Source organism: Trichoplusia ni, chromosome 15, assembly GCF_003590095.1.
Source record: "Trichoplusia ni isolate ovarian cell line Hi5 chromosome 15, tn1, whole genome shotgun sequence".
Classification (NCBI taxonomy): domain Eukaryota; kingdom Metazoa; phylum Arthropoda; class Insecta; order Lepidoptera; family Noctuidae; genus Trichoplusia; species Trichoplusia ni.
This window is the reverse complement of record NC_039492.1, coordinates 7,931,193-7,942,259: the sequence shown is the minus strand read 5'-3', so window position 1 is coordinate 7,942,259 and position 11,067 is coordinate 7,931,193. Positions and strand designations below refer to the sequence as shown.

The 11,067-nt window shown below is 39.3% G+C and overlaps 1 pseudogene; it reads right to left on the bottom strand.

The window, feature by feature from the left end:
• Positions 1–40: 40 nt before the first annotated feature.
• LOC113501121 lies at positions 41–10,726 on the bottom strand (annotated as a pseudogene).
• Between the last annotated feature and the right edge of the window lie 341 nt (positions 10,727–11,067).

The following is an 11,067-nucleotide window of genomic DNA, read 5'->3' as shown; positions in this document are numbered from 1 at the left end:
TATTTATTTTTCTATAAACACATATTCCTTTTATATCATCAATGGCTCACATCATTATAAATCGCGGATCGCATTGGGCTTTCGTCAACGAAGTCGAGTGCATGGATGGAGAAGAGTTCAGCGGGCAGACCGCGGCCGACGCCGAGACGAAGCGCCCAGCGCGCGCGGCTCCTTAGCTAAACAATTTGTGCATTCAGGTTCAGGTAAAGATTACTTTAATCGCTAAATCACATTTGGACACTAATATACATGTATAACTACGTTCAACAAGTGTCAATATTGAGCAGTACGAGGGGGGCCGCGGGAACGCGCGGCTCGTAGCCTGCGTCACGCAGGCCCGTACACGCAGTCGCCGCGGCGCGCGCCCGCCGATTCTTCTCCCGGTAGCACGGCGGCGCGCCGCCATTGGTCGCGTACTCGCTCCACGTGCTGCAACACGCGCACCACGTTCATGCCCGCCAGCTTGCGCACGTCCTCCTCGCTCCAGTCAGGGTCTCGGAGCAGCTCTGCAGCAGGTGAGGATACCGAGACACATCTTCTAACCCTTCGGGTGGCGCGTCGATGCCATCGTAGCCTGCGCCCAAACCAACGTGTTCTACGCCAGCAACCCTTCTCACATGGTTTATGTGAGCAACCACGTCCTCTAAAGTTGCTCGTTCCCCGCACGTCACAAGTTTTGCATAGAAATTTATCATGACAACTCCACCATTCGCCGCAATCATACGGAGTAACTCATCGGGAACGTTTCTACTTGAATTGCAAAGGGCAGCGGCTCCCGAATGCGAGAATACTACAGGCGCTTGTGACATTTCTAAAGCGTCACGTGCTGTCTCTTCACCGGCATGCGAAAGATCTACAATCATACCAAGACGATTCATTTCTCGCACGACAGCACGTCCAAATTCGCTAAGTCCTCCAGATGTGCCAGCAGCGCGTGCCCATCGAGTATCGCAAGTATGTGTTACAGTAAGGTAACGAGCACCGAGCTGATAGAACGCCCGGAGTACTGCGAGTGAATCTCCAAGAGCGTGACCACCCTCCACACCAATGAGAGACGCAATGCGACCGTCGCGATGGGCATCCAGAAGTTCCGCCGCGTCGGTCACTAGCGCCAAGTGCGCTGCATTCAATTCCACAATGCGCTTTATAACGTCCATTTGTTCAAGAGCAAGTTGAACAGCGTCCCGGTCCCTCGCGCCGCACGGCACGTAAGCTGACCAAAATTGAGCACCAACCTGACCGAGTCTCAGCCGTGGGATATCCGTATGCGACCAGCGCGACTTAGCCCAAGGTTCAATTCCGTCAAGACCGGCACTCAAATTGAAGTCGCCTATTCTGTTATGTAAAAATTTCCGAACGTTCCATGCTAAATCATTATGACCATCTACTAAAGGTGAGTCTCGTAGCATTCGGCGGACAGTTGTGAGGCGCTGTTCCGGAGTGGCTCGTCCTCCGCCACCAAGTGCGAGCGGCAACGCTAGAGCAGCACCGAGCGCGGCCAGCACGACGAGTGCAGCTAGAGCGATCCGCCACCGTGGTCGACGCGGTGTCGGCTTTTCATCCGAACTGCCCGATGCCGAGGCCGAAAGGGAGTCAGGCGCCCAGCGCCCACACCTTTCGGCTACATCCGGCAGCGGACCCGAAAATGTCATTCCTTCTGGCACTGCAGCCTGTAAAAAGAAAAATGATGATTGATCAGTGTCTTATTAGGAATTCAGCCTTCTATTTCACGCAAATAGCACGTGTGCGAGGGGCAGCGTCGAGTAGAAGTTATAAACAAAGAACTACACTCTGATTATTCAGATTAATTACAAGCTTGTGCTCACAAAGTTAGTAATATTACCGATAATATATTGAACAGTGATTATTATTATAAAAAAAAACAATTTAATAATAAAACCATTCTTTTGTTTTGATGATTTGGTTTCGTTTTACTACAGATGTGCCGAACATTCGTTTTGTATTCAGAGAATTCGACGGATGCAGAATATTTTTGATTTATTAAGATGTATAAATAAAAAAATCCAACTTCTTGTGTTGTAACCCAAAATAAATACTTTAAACAAAATGACTAAAAATATCAAGTTTACTTTACCTACAAATTAAAATATATTTCCCATGTGTAACTTAACGTCAAAATTGAAATACCTTCAACAAGCCTTTATATGATTTATTTGATTTTTATAAAGGCTTGAACTTGTGATTGTGGTAGTACCTAATACTACCACAATCACAAGTTCAAAATATCTCCCAAAATAAACAAAAGGAACCCTGAGGCATTTTCATACGGATGGTATCCGCATTGCTAGCTAGGTTGAGAAAAAAATAAAAATACTAAATGACAGTCAATAAAACTGTATTCTTTTTTATTCAAAAAGTAAAGTTTCCAAATTTCGGTTATTGAATTTTTTACTGATTTGTACTTGGATGTGTTAGAACGGTTATTACGAGGCAAAACAATGAAATGGTTATCCGAATAAATAAATCAGCAACATGCGGCTCAGTAACGGTTAAACCGAATACAATTCGGTATTCGGTTAAACAATAATTAGGCGCGTCTCTAGCTTTGTTTTATAGTCGTAGTTTCCTATCTATTTTTTTACAGGATTAAGTACTACAATGGAATCCAATTTAATGTTAAGCAGTAAGGTTTAATTTGTCGAATTGTTAAGACCTTACTACTTATCTACTATAGGCGAAGTAATGAAGTGCCAGCATGCGTTACTAAATAAGTCCCCAATCCGCTATTTACAATGGCCGATGTATAAATTGAAATTGGAGTAAATTTGAGGCATTTTCCTAATAAATTGCTCGAAGAGTCCAGTTTATCTAAAATAAATTAGAAAGTGAAAAATTAAGTAAGAACACTAGATACTACATGGTGAATGTATTTAATAAGTTATTTAGTAGGTACGACGCCGCTCTCGTCTGTTTTATCACACATCGTGTTTCCTGATTACATATAAATCTTGCAGACGCGAGACGGTTAAATAACAATGGATTAAAGTGACTGACACATTCTCGTTGTTGCGGCATCAGGCTTAGCTAAACGGATATGCCTACACATTACACACACATGAGATCTTATAAGTAAGTCTTACAGCATTATTATAATCTTATTAAAGTAATTTTATTCAAATACGATACGTACGTAAATCACATGAAATTAAAATAAAGAAATAAAACGTCTATATAAGAACGATGGATATATATATTCAGTACGAAAACCCGGCTGCAAATTTGAAAAGGTTTATTTTACAGTGATTTCAGCAGAGCATATTGTCAAGCGTTCATATCAGTCGATTCAGGCGTGACAATAATTTGCCGCGTGTTCAATTATGCAAGGGGCACACACAGTTAGGGGATGAGTCTGAAGGGGGGAGGGGCGCAGGGCGAGCCTGAATAGCTTCTGACCCATTTACAGAGAGAACTGGCGCGAAGGCACCCATTTGCCTGGATTTAAATCTTAACTGAAACTTACCTCTCTGTACGAGAGGAACTCAAAATTTACAGCTGATCTTAATCATAGATTGAAAATTATTTGGCGTATTGTTTATTATGATTTCGCAAATGATGACTTTTAAGAGTCATTTTCCGTAAACACCAGTCGGGATCTCACGTATCATATGATACAAAAAGAGCTACGAGTATATAAGCTCCAGTCCTCACGGCCATATGTTGATCGTATTATTTTGAACAACGAATCAGCCATAAAGAGTGACTGCCTTTACAAAGCTGGTAAACCGCTATACTTAACCATTACTAACGGTACACATTATGGCTCGATTGCGTAATGCCAAATGCCATCCACTTAATGTAAAGTACCTAAATTCCCATATTAAATAAGTACCCCGTTGAAATAGGAAACAAGGATTTTATGCAACAAAATATCTGCAAATTGGTTACGGTAATGTTACGAGTACTAGCAGTTTAGGTAAGCTTAGCGCTAAACAAACCCCCAAAACTGAGCTGTAATTGTAATTTTAGTATATAATGCAGATGGTTACCTAACCAGGCACTACGTAAATACCTATATTAAAAAAAACGATAGGTATTTTTTCTGTTAAATAAAAAAAAAACAAAAGTTTGTTGTAAGCTATTTACCAATCTTTTATATAGTTTAACCAGTTCGACCTTCTCCCGGGGGTTAGACGTTTACTTGTAGTAGGTATATTAATATCAGAATAACGAACAACCTTAATCTACGTACTTATAATCAAACTGTGGTGTGGTAACCTAAATACGAAATGTTGAGAAGAATAGACTAGTTTATTTTAAAAGTTAAATGATTTAACGTAGTTGTCAACCTGCTAAACTAACAATATGAGATTTTTATTATTTTAAAGAGAGTTTTAAAACTTGAATGTACATTAAATAAATCTCTTACGAATACGGTGATTGTAATGTTTACCAAACGAAGGCGCGTAAAATCGTCAAAACATAGTCGGCGGGGCGAAGCAGGTGCGGGGGCGGAGCTGCATCGATTCGCTGCATGGCAGACAGCGGGCTCGCGGGCCCGGAGCGAGGCCCGGCCGCGCTCACAGGCCACGGCCCGCGCCAACTGTGCCCCCACTGAACCCCGCAACGACATAATGTTGCGTGAGATTTGCGTCCCCATCGTAACCTCACCTACAACTAGCCGGCCACCCGTGACGCCTTTATGGAACACGGACCTGGATGCTATGTGGACCGAGTGATGATCACACACATGACAGCCTGTTAGACAACACTTATTTTGTTTAATTTTTCTATGCGGTTAATTATATCTTCTATAAATACCTACTTGTTAAAAATAGATTTTGTTGGAAGTGGTTTTTTTGATAGCTTTCTCTTTGAATATGATCGTGTAATTTGTGATATGAATTATTCAAAACTTTACTTATTTTACTGGTTTAAAATTAAATCAAAATTACTAATTCCAAAGTATAAGATACCTACATACTCTGGAACTACGGTATTTTATTTGTTCAAATTCAAATTCAAACCTTTATTTCGTGAAATATGGATACAGACAGACAGATAGCTTTTTATAGTTCAATTCTTTTCTTCGGATGAGAATTCATCAAAATAATGGCTTCTCCTGCTTTAGGTTGAGCGGAAGGGAGTGTCAGACTTTTACTGACTAAAACCCACTCATGTTCTTCCTTATTTTGCCCTTTGTGTACCAGGGCCGCGGTTACCGTTTTAAATAATACCGCTGGTTATCGGGCATAATATGAATATGAATCAATTACATCTCTTACTAATTTATATTTAGAAACGGTACTTGCATACTTAACTTGCTACTTGCACTTACAAAGAATGTCCCAAACGTCTTTTTATGTGTTAATATCGTCTTCCCGATTTAACTGAGTGTCAGCTCATGGCACGACTAACTAACAGGCCCAGGTCTTCTAGAGATAAGCTCTACAGCATTCATCGGCTATTGTAAATAGCAGAAATGGGGCCCTGATAAGCTGTCTGTCTTAGTATAGAAGGATGCTTTGCAATAAATAATATTGCTGAACAAAACGCTGCGAGCGCGGTTTCACCTTTATCATCTATGGGTCATACCGCACTGCTTACACTTAGGTATGCCACCTAATTATACCTACCTAAAGAATTTTGAACTCAGTGATCCGTGTTTTAAAAAGGGCTCGTTTTATAAATAAGCATTGTGCGAGGGTTAGGATCTATTTTCTAAGAGTCGTTGTGTGTCCAACAAAATGCTTAATAACTGGGTAGTCTGGGTACCTACTATCTTTTTTTGCAAGTTATCCTGCCAAGCAGCTGTGGACAATTTTATAACGTCCGAGACTTCTTTTACTTACTTGGTATATAGTAAGCTATAAATAACTCTAGGTTACTATTGAAAAAGGAAATGTAGAGTCTCGTTTATTCAAATAACAACAGGAGCTAGTGCAATTTGCATCCAAACATTCATAATATGAACAAAAAAACGGAAGGCCCCTGTTATTAATGATTTATACCAAAATACTTCTAAACGGTCGTTGCTAATGTCATTGTTTTGAGTAAATTCTCTTTTGGATGACCGAATTTTTCAACTAGGTCATCCCTTAAAATTAGCTGATCCACGCCGACCCTCATGACCACACGACTGCTCTAATGTTCTACAAAGATAGCACAGATCGATATCTCAATATGGATTGTCTGTTTCAAACAGTGCAAATAGCGAGCTGACAACCGGAAAGATAAAAGTTCTAAGTAAACGAGAGACCACTGTGATGCCGGCTATACATAAACAGCGATGCGTGAATAAGATATTTATATTTTCAACGTCAAGTTTCCCCTAATACCTAAGTATACCAAAAGGAACTCATAAAAAGGTTCCAGGAAAATATTTGTTAAAAACGGCGAGCGAGGTACGCCTTTTACCCGCCATGATTAAGGAAGAGATATCTGATGTTTTCCTTCCTTTTTGGTTCGGCCTCTTACCTGTAAGACTACTTAAACTTTTCTTCCCTGATAGCGCGCCCATCCTATTAGAAAATAGGGGAAACATATCTATGTGACTCATTTTAAAATGTACCTCGATTTCATATGGATAGATGTATATGTATGAATAGTTTTCCATTGTTTATCTTAGCTTGGGTACAGGTATAAGCATCCTTAAGTTAGCAGTGCTTACATATCGAGCTAAGGCAGCAATACTAGGTGGTTCTTGGAGGTAGGTTTCAATATAACACTTCGAGTAGATCTGGTTTTAGTATCTAATGATTTGTTACATAAAATGCGAATACATTTCTCTTCAACGTAACATGTAGAACAAAATTATTAAATCCTGAGTTGACATACGGTACTACATGTAGGAAGATGTTAATCCGCGTAACAGTAGCGTTGCAGCGCCCGGCCGGGCGGCGCGGAGCGTTGATAACCGCATTGACCACGACGGACGCGGCCGGGCGGTGCGCCGCGCCGAGCCTTGCACATGCGGTAATTACCATTTTGTGATAGATAGAGGTTCACTAGTTAAAACTATTCTTTAGAAACCACTATACCGCAAGGTAGGGAAGCAAAGTTCCACATTATTAATTAATTTGTGGTATATTAGTCAGCTTTCAGTCAGATCAATTAGTAACTCAAAGGTGGTGTCTAGCAATATAGACAAGACAAACTGCCCATTCAAATTATGGTTGCTTATAGAAAGAGTCTGCTAGAAATAGACACTTAAATATATAATGCAGATCAACCTGTTGTGTTATTCATTTTATCGCAATACCTTTTCCCTTTACGAAAGAAGTGTTTAAACACACAGTATTTAAATAAAAAATACAAAACGATTTGTGTTATTTAAAGCTTGTTTTTGTTATTTTGTTCACGGATGTGGCGCAAAGAGAATGTGGAATCCAGATTTTTGGCAAGCGTCGACCAAAATGGGGTAACCCAAAGGTCACTAAAAGTATTAGGTATGTTGGGCAATGCAGTGAGCGGACATATATGTGAAACGTGTATGTAGGTGTGTAGGATCGACTTACATATTGTAAAATGAAAAATAACCGGCAAATTACTAAAATGAGGTGTAAAACGAGTGTGATATTATTTGATACTATAAACACACATGCTATATTTAGATACCAAATGAGTGAAAATTAATCATGAATTGGTCCCAAAAATTAAAAGATTTAGGTACCAGAGCCAAACTTTACACATAAGCGGTACAACTAATCACAATATTATGTTCCCTACATATTCCTATTAAGCTCTACGTTGTGCACATAAGTGTGTGGTCTAACACCGAGATAATTGGCGAACGGGGCGAAGGCGTGACAAGCTAGTTTCAAGATGAGTCGAAATCCTCAGACTCGAGAGACAAGGGATTATGATGAGCGACCGGGTTTAAACCAGGTTGCTTCACATGATCCGTGATTTAATTAAGATTGTCGTTACGCTTGTGATAAAACACAATATGAAAAGAGATCCTAAGATTGTCTATGAGTATCGTGTAACGGGTATAAGAGGGTGTTCGAATATTTCAATACAATCGATTGACAGATATGTTTCCAAAAATATTAAATACGTATTTTTATTGTATCACAAATAAAAAGCGAAGAATTTACAGTGGATTGAAATCCCGTGTGACTTGTAGTTGCCAGTACACTTTTTTTACTGGCAAGTGTCTTCACTTCTGGATATGTTTCGTCAGATACCCTATTGTATTTAACAATGTACTAACATGGCTTGCATCATCAATGGATTGAATAAGACTCCTTTTTTAAGTTTTCTTCATAAGTGTCGTTAAAAAATTTAACTTGGCAGAAAGTATGTGATTTCTTAGAAAAACTCTTAACCGCCCGATCGAATTGTGAAATTGCATTAAGCATGATCTTTAGTAAGGTAGGTACCTTACACTAAGTTTATTTAAAGCTTATTAGGTATATGCTGATTTAAAAAAAAAAGGTTTATATTTTGATTTTTAGTTTTATGATCATTACTTTGATCAAATCCTATTAATAAAAACTTGACAAATTGACTTCATTAAACTGCTGAACAGGTCAAGAAACTAACTTTGAAATATGCGCTCACCAATGTATAATAAACTCGTAGGCACGTCGCAATCAACTAGTAGGTATAGGTTGAACGAAATCAACTTTTATACAAATCAACAGATTTACAATGTAGGCATGTTAAGTCTTGACATTGCAAACTCTATTACACAGTTAAGTAAGTTTTAAAAATTATCACACCGACCATTATGATATGATGCTTAGATTACTGAACTTAAGCACGTAAATAACGCTCTCTTGTATTTAAAAATCAATCTAATTGTTCAAATCTTAGTATTCAGTTTATTTTTGCGTGTCTCCCAAGTTAATTATATAGACAAACTCTAAGGTGTGGAAACGATAAACCTTTAAAATGCATTAAAACTGTTTGAGGACTGACTATTAATGTAAATAACGAAAATGTAATTCAAGCATGATTCGAGTACACGTGTATAATTTTAAGTAGGGACTTCTGGCTTCTTGACACCTTAGTTTTATAATAAAACCATATACGTCGCGCAGTTTCTCGCGCTTATTTTTCTAGGGTTTGTGAAGAAACTGAATAGCTTTTATAACTTGTAAATGCGTAGTTAATGTAATTAACTTGTAGCAAGTAACTTCTAAGTTTATTTAAGAATCTATTTTAAGAGTAAGTCATGGAATTTAATCTAGGTACGCATCTACTTAGTACGATATTTTTTGAATAGTCTTTATCATTGCAGTGGTGTAAAGTGATTTTTAATGGATTTGATTAAAAAAATACATCCTATTTAAAAATGTGAGTGACATGCTGAGTCCTATTTATTTCGGCCAGGTACCACAATTATATTCAAAATTTATAAAAACTTGCTACAGTATGGTTACGACCCACCACACCAGACGACAAACATTTTCATTTAGCTTCTAATTAAGCATTTAAATAATGGTAGTCAATTTGACAAAGCCTGTTCTAAGTAAATACTTTTTGCAATGAAGAGACTACCAACAACATACAGTTGAAAACAGGGCAAGTCTTCTGCAAACCCTGTAAAAATTAATATAAAAGTCAAGTGCACCGCTCAAGCCGCACGCTGAAAGTAATATTCCGTGTAAAGATCAATCTGATAGCAATAACTGATTTTCCTTTGTTGATTTATAGAAGTTCCAGCCTCCTTTATGAAATTATGGCGGTTCCTGTGTTTTTAATTCCATATACTTATCGCCGAACAGAATATTTCGAGGTACATGGTGTAATATAATTCCCAGAAAGAGGAAGTTAAGATCCGGTTAGAATTCTCCTTACTTTTACACCGGAAGAAAACTCCAGCTCCAAAGGAAATTAACGAGCCATTCAATTAGAATGGAGCTGCGGGAAAACATGTCTAAGTACTATCACATAAGAATGAGTTTTGATTGTAACCTGATATTCATTTACCAGATTCTCAAATCCGAGTAGCGAAGTAGGCTTTCATTGCGAATTTGAAAACTAATCAATGTATTTTTGTCGTCGCATTTTTAAGTTGGTTTTAGTAGCCTTGTTATGGATACGCAAGACGCAAATTTAATGAAAAGTGGCTGGCGCTAAGATATCTCTTAAGGGTCAAACAGGTCACATATTTGTTCACCTCAATATAGGTTTACTAATACCCTAGGTTTATTTATCTAGAGTAAAGACTAAGATCTTATAATCACTGTAGGTAGGTACTATTGGGGAGTCAAGGACATTGATGTTGTTTTCAGTTTTAGAGCATGTTTTCTAGAGATTGAAATCGACGTGATGTTTACTTACGAACAAACGAAAATATAGCATCAAAGAAATGGAAACGTAAATCAAAATAAAACAAAATGGATGAGTGATTGGGTGATAAACTATATTAACTTCACTTCAACATACAACAAATAGTGTTACATAAATCACAAGTAGGTACTTAGTAACCGTTAACTACGTTATGCAGTTGAAATGACATAATACGAACACAAAACAAGTCAGCGAGGAGATGATCCCTAGCGGACCAGGGCTAGGTCATGCGGGGAGGGCGCGCGCGGCCGGCGCGAGGTAACAACACGTACGTGGGCGTGCGGAGAGGTGATCGCGCGGCACAGGCAGGCGTGCGCCGCCGGCGCCACCTGGTAGTCCATATAGTTCCCGTAGCCCATGTGGTCGCAGGTGCAGGCGCAGTTCTCGATGTGCCGCCGCAGCTCCAGCTCGAGCTCCCACGGCGGCTCCATGAGCGCGTCGAGGCGGGCGGGCGCGCGCCGCGGCGTGCCCGCGCCTCCGCGCGCTGCGAATGCGGCCCCGGGCCGGGCGCGGGCCGCACCTGCGCGACGCCAGCGGCCTCCCCGCATGACCTAGCCCTGGTCCGCTAGGGATCATCTATTAGTTATATAATAATATACTATTAATTAAATATAATTAAATTAAATAATAAATAAATCAAACTTTTTATTAACTATGACAGTTAACTTTAACAAATAAACATACTTCGAAATATATGCATGGGAAAGTCATTAAATTATACAATCTGAAAAAATAAAAAATATTGAGAATGTGTTTTAAAGGATTAAAATAAACGTACGTTAATGTTTTGATTAGTTTGTTGTTTAC